This window comes from Cebus imitator, unplaced genomic scaffold (assembly GCF_001604975.1).
Source record: "Cebus imitator isolate Cc_AM_T3 unplaced genomic scaffold, Cebus_imitator-1.0 Scaffold173, whole genome shotgun sequence".
Lineage (NCBI taxonomy): Eukaryota > Metazoa > Chordata > Mammalia > Primates > Cebidae > Cebus > Cebus imitator.
Window position 1 is genome coordinate 3,042,868 of NW_016107488.1, and position 6,351 is coordinate 3,049,218.

Consider the following 6,351-nt stretch of genomic DNA (forward strand, 5'->3'; position numbering starts at 1 on the left):
CTCCTGGTCACAGGAGTACTGCCAGACTACCACCACTATATATATATATGGGATAAGGCCCAAGGTCTCTTAAGTCAGCTTGTGGTGAATGCTGTCTGGCCTGAGATTCACCCTTCAGGGCAGTGAGCTCCCCTCTGGCCCAGGGCAGGTTCAGAAATGCCATCCATGAGTCAAGTCCTGAAACCAGGGACTCGGGACTCTTAAGAACCCACTTGGTGCTCTACCCCATGGTGGTAGTGCCGGTACCTAAGGTGCAAGGTAAAGTTCCTTTTACTTTTCCCTCTGCTTTTCTCAAGCAGAAGGAATTTTGCCCTATAGCCACCACACCTGGTAATGTGCTGAGTCTCACCTGAAGCCAGCCAGTCTCAGAGGCTCATCCAAGTTCCTCAGTGTATCACCTGGGTATCGCTGTTGGTTGTTCAGGGCCCAGGGGCTCTTCAGTTAGCAGGTAATGAATGCTTCCAGGACTGGGTCCTTTCCTTCAAGGCAGCAGCTTCCCTTTTGGCCTAAGGTGTGTGTAGAAATGTCATCTGGGAGCTAGGGTCCAGAATGGGGACCTCACAACTCTGACTGGTGCCCTATCCTGCCAAGTCTGTCCCACAGACTCTGGCCAAATGGCAGATGAAAGGAGTTGGCAGACACAGGCTTGCCCGTCAGAGTGGCTAGGGGGCTCCTGCCAAAGTCAGCAGCCACTTTTCTCTCTCCTTTCCTCAAGTGAAAGGAAGGAGGTCTCTTTTGGTTCCATGGACTGTGCAGCCTAGGGCAAAAGACTGGTAATGCCAGCACCCTCTTGGCTGCCTCAGTTGGTATCTCAGTATGTCACATGCCCTTCACCCCTACCCTAATCTATTGTCTCAGAGCCTAGTTCAGCCCCAAGGCTCGTAGTATTTATGACCTAGACTGCCTTTTGGTAAACTCTAAGTGTACTAAGAAACCAAGAGTACTTTGGCCCTTGGTGGCAAGGTTTGTGAGCACTCAAGTTCAGACCACTGGGTTAGGAGATTTCCCTCTGTCTACGCTGATTTAAATGCTCTGTCTGTGGGTGGGTTTTTGTTGAGTTTGGTCTGGTTTTCCTTTCTTTAGCAGGACAGCACTGTGTTCAATGCCTCACAATTGCTGTGTTCTCCCTCCCTCAGTACCCAGAGGTGCTCTCCACATCATGGAGCCATCACTGCAGTGGATGGAGGATGGGTGGTGTTGGTGATTCAAGACTGTTTTTCTATCTCTTTAGTACTTCTTTTGGCAATATGAAGATAAAACCAGGTACTGTGAGCAATCATTTGTTTTTTTATTCCCATAAGGTGTTTTTTCTCTGTAGTTGTTAAGTTTCTCACATAGTTGTTAACTTGGTGTCCTTGCAGGGGAAATGATCCATAGAGCTTTATGTTGTGCAATCTTGCTGCACCCCAAGACTTATTGGTGAAATGACTGATTTCTGGTTTTAGAGTGGGGATAGGAAAAATTAAAAATAAAGCTAAAAAATCTTTTATCACAAAGAAAAACATACTCAAAAATGATAAAGATATGTTAAAGAACAAAAAGGGTAGCTTAAAGGGATTTTAACTGAACAGATTAGGACAACTTACCAATTAAAAGTTACTTAAACATTAAGAATCCATGAATCCATATTAATATAAATAAACAAATAAATAGATGCAGATAAGAGAACATATTTGCTTTTGGCATAATGTCAACTAATAAATGTAAAATGAAAGATAGAATTAGAAAATCACAATTTGGCACAGTAATATTAATTTAGCCAAAACATATCAGAGAATGCTAAATGAGTAGATTAAATTTTGATGAGCAATGGGAATTTACCCAGTCTCAAAGTACCTTCCTTTAAAATACTTGTTAATCACAAAAGTGCACATGGGTAATAGCAGATGCCACCTTAATCAAATGATCAAAATTAACATCACCAGTAATGGACAAATTAAAATTGTGTAGTAACTAATAGGATACAATGGCAAGAGCATAGTGTCACTTCTCTCATATTCTTGCCAAAAATGCGTAACTTTAATGATGAAAAAACGTTAAGTAAATCCCAATTGAGAAACATTCTACCAAGTAGTTGGTTGTAATTTCAAAAATATTAAGATCATGAAAGTCAAGGAAAGACTGAGGAACTATCTCTGATTGAAGGACATTAAAGAGATTGCAACATGCAGTCAAGGTTTGAATCCTTGGGACAACTAATGAAATTTAAATGAGGTCTGTAGATTCAATAACGATAATGTATCAGTATTAACTTTGATGGTCATATTGTGGTTTTGTAAGGGAATGTCCTTGTTTATAGAAAGTATACATCAAAGTATTTGCAGTAATGAAGCATCATATTATTGACTAATTATTTAATGGTTAAGGGAAAATTAAATTATTTGTGCTATTATTGTAACTTTTATCTAAATTGCATATAATTTCAGAATTGAAATCATCTTAAAATAAAATAAATATCACAAAAGCCAAAAGTTGGAAAGAACAGAAATGTCCATGAAAAAGTGAATACACAAACAGCAATTTATAGTGTATTCATACAGCATAATACTACTTGGTAAATAAATGGAGCAAACTACTAATGCATTCAATCACATTGGTAAAGCTCATGGGTACTGTGCTTACTAAAATAAGGCAGATACAAAAAATAATTACTGGGTGATTTTGTGTATATGAAATTTTGGAGCAAGCAAAAATAATCTATAATCAAAGAAATCAGATCTGCATTTGCTTGGCCCTTGAAGGGAAGTCATAGGGAACAGGCAGCAAAGGAACACAAAAGATGCTTCTAGGGTGATGGAAATGTACTCTGTCTTTATGGAGATGGTCATTAAGCAGGTGTATACTGTTGTCAAAAGCCTTCAATCTACACTTTTAATGTGAAAATTGTTTTATGTAAATTGTACCTCATTAAAGCTGATTTTAAAATAAAATATTGCTTGTCATAAAAAGTAACAACAAAGGAAATAAAACAGAAAGCAAAATAATAAAAACAATAAATTTTTAAAACCAGGTGCAACTGTTCTCTGTGGAAATATTTTTAATAAACAGTCATGAAATTGTGAATTACCTGTTTATTTACTGAAACTTAATCAGCTAGTAATTTTAAGGAGCTTATAAGTATGTAACTTACTTATCTCTTTTCATTTCAATGCTACATGTTTAATAAAATCTTATTATAAAATTAAAATTTCTAAACCAAACCACTTCATTATGTAAATTTGCATATTTAATGTGTTCCTTATCATCATTAGCTTAAATTTATTTTAATTATGCTTTGTTAAAACAGCGTGGTGTGTTTTAAAACTAAACAATCAATTAGCATAAATATGCAAGCAAATGCCTTTCTTGGTTTGGTCAAGGAAAGTCGTTTAATCCATTTGTGCTATTAAAACAAAATACCACAGACTGGATGATTTACAATGAACAGCAATTTATATTGTTTATGATCCTGGAAGCTGGATAGTCCAAAATTAAGGTTATAAAGCTGGTTAGGGTCTTCTTGCTATCTCATAATATGGTGGAAGACATCACCACACAGCAAGAGAGAGCAATAAAGGCTATACTCAATTTTACAACAAACTTGCTCTCCCAATAGTGAACTCATGCTCATGAGAATGACATTAATCCATTCCCTAGGGCAGAGCTCCTATGACCTAATCATCTCTGATCAACACCTCTCGACACTATTGCAATGGGGATTAAGTTTCTAACACATGAACTTTGGGAACACATTCATCCCCGTCAATCAACATCTTTCTCAAGTGCAGAATACATTTTATTCCGATAGCCCCGAAGTTTTAACTTATTTCAGCATCAACTCAAAAGTTCAAAAATCCAGAGTCTCATCTAAATCGTATATGGATGAGACTCAAGACACTATTCATTCTGAGGCAACTTATCCTTTAGCTCTGAGCTTATAAAAGTAAGTTATCTACTTCCAAAATGCAGTGGTAAGATAGGTATAAGATAGACGTTTATTTTCCATGAAAGAGAATACAGGCAATAAAAAGAGAGTATCTGGTCTCTGCTGTCTAAAGCCCAAGAAGAAAAACAAGATAAAATTATAAGATTCCTTAGTAATCTCCTTTGACTCTATGTCCCCTATCTTGGGCACATTGGTGGAGGGCTTGGACCCCTAAGGCCTCCTGCAGTCCGGCCTCTATGTTGTTGCTGGGCTCACCCCACCTAGCCACCATCTTGTATTGGAGACTCATGTTTGCAGCTCTCCCAGGCTATAGCTGCACACTGGTAGCCCTAAAGATCTGAGATCTCAGAGACTGCCCTACTTCCATGATTCCACTCTGTATTGACCTAGTGGGGACTTTCTGCAATGGCTCAGCCCTGTGGCAAGTCTGTGCCTGGACCCCCCAGGCTGCTTGTAACATCTTCAAAATCTAGACAGAGGTATCCCTAGCCCCACAGCTCTTGCATTTTGCATGCCTACAGGATTAGCACCACATGGACATTACCAAGATTTAAGGCTCATACCTTCCAGAGCAGCTGGTCAAGGCACACCTGAGCCTACTTGATTTATGGCTGGGCAGCTGACAATTGCTGTGTCAGAATTCAGGGAGCAGAGTCCAGAGGCAGTGCAGGTCAGTGAACGTTGAGATTCTCCAGGCACCTCTGGACATCTTGACCTTAGTCCTAGCTTGCCTCAGAGATCTCTGAAATGCCTTTGGGTCATTTTCTCATTGTCTTGGTCAATAGAACTTGGCTTTCTTCTCTTAATATTAATTTCTTTAGTAAACAGTCCCCTGGATACAACCTTAGTTTGTTCGCCTAAACATGTCTTTTTATTCTTTACATGACAGATTGAACATTTTCAAAATTTTTACTTTCTACTTCCTTTTTTGGTTATAAATTCCATATTTAAATCACTTTTCTCTCCTCTCGTTTTACTGTAAGTGGTCAAAAGAAGCCATGCAGCACTTTGAACATTTTGCTGTTTAGATATTTCTTCTGCCAGATAGTCTAGTTCATCGCTCCTGAACTCTGCTTCCACAAAATCCTAGGAAATGGGCACAATTCTTCCAAGTTCTTTGCAACTGTAAACCAGGATGACCTTTACTCCAGTTTCCAACACTTTATTCCACAGTTCCATCTGAGACCTCATTAGATGGCCTTTATGATCCAGATTTCTACCAGCCTGTTGAATACAGCCATGTAAATCATCTCTAAAAGGTTCCAGACATTCCCTACAGTTCTCATCTTCTGAGCACCAATCAAAATTATGCTTAATGCTCCATTTCTGGTAATTGAGGCTTTTTCTAATTTTCTCCTCCAAACTCTTTCAGTCTCTACTCATCAGTACTAAAGCCACTTTTTCACATTTTCAGATATAGATGCTCTTCAACTTCTGATTATGTGGGGTTATGTGTGGATAAATTTATCATAAATTGAAAGTATTATAAGCAAAAAATGTATTAAAAGCACCTGGCTGGTCAGGCATAGTAGCTCACATCTATAATTCCAGCACTTCGAGATGTCAAGGTGGGAGGACTGCTTGAGTCCAGGAGTTCAAGACCAGCCTGGGCAACACAGGGAGACACTGTCTCTACACAAATTAAAAATAGTAGCCAGGCATGGTGGCAGGTGCCTGTGGTCCCAGCTACTTGGGAGGTTGAGGTAGGAGGATTGCTTGAGCCTGGGAGGTTGAGGCTGCAATGAGCCCCACTGCACTCCAGCCTGTACAACAAAGCCAGACCCTGTCTTTAAAAAAAGTAAAAATTAATAAAAACTAAATGCAATTAAATTTTTAAAATATACCTAACTCACTGAACATCATTGCTTAACCTAGCCTACCTCAAATGTGCTCAGAATACTCACATAAGCCTACAGTCAAGCAAAAATCATCTAATAAAGTCTATTTCATAACAAAGTATTTAATATCTCATGAATGTATTGAATATTGTACTGAAACTGAAAAACAGAATAGTTGTCTCGGTACTGAAAATACAGTTTCTACTAAATGCATATTATTTCTGCACCATCATTAAGTCAAAAAAAATCGTAAGTTGAACCATTGTAAGTGGGCACCATCTGTATTTGTTTACAGTAACTGCCTCAGTTCTCAGTATCAGCTTTCCATCTTATGCTGCTCTGTGTTGCTATAACAGACTAGCACAGACTGGGTAATTTGTGATGAACAAAAATGTATTTGGCTGTGGCTCTGGAGTTTGGGAAGTCTAAGACTGAGAGGCTGAATCTACAAGGACCTTTATAACGTGGGAGAAGGCATCACATGGCAAGAGAGATCAAGAGAAGGCCCAATTCCCCTTTATAACAAACCCACTCTCACACTAATGAATCTGTTCCTGGGATAATGACATTAATCCCCTCATGAGGGCT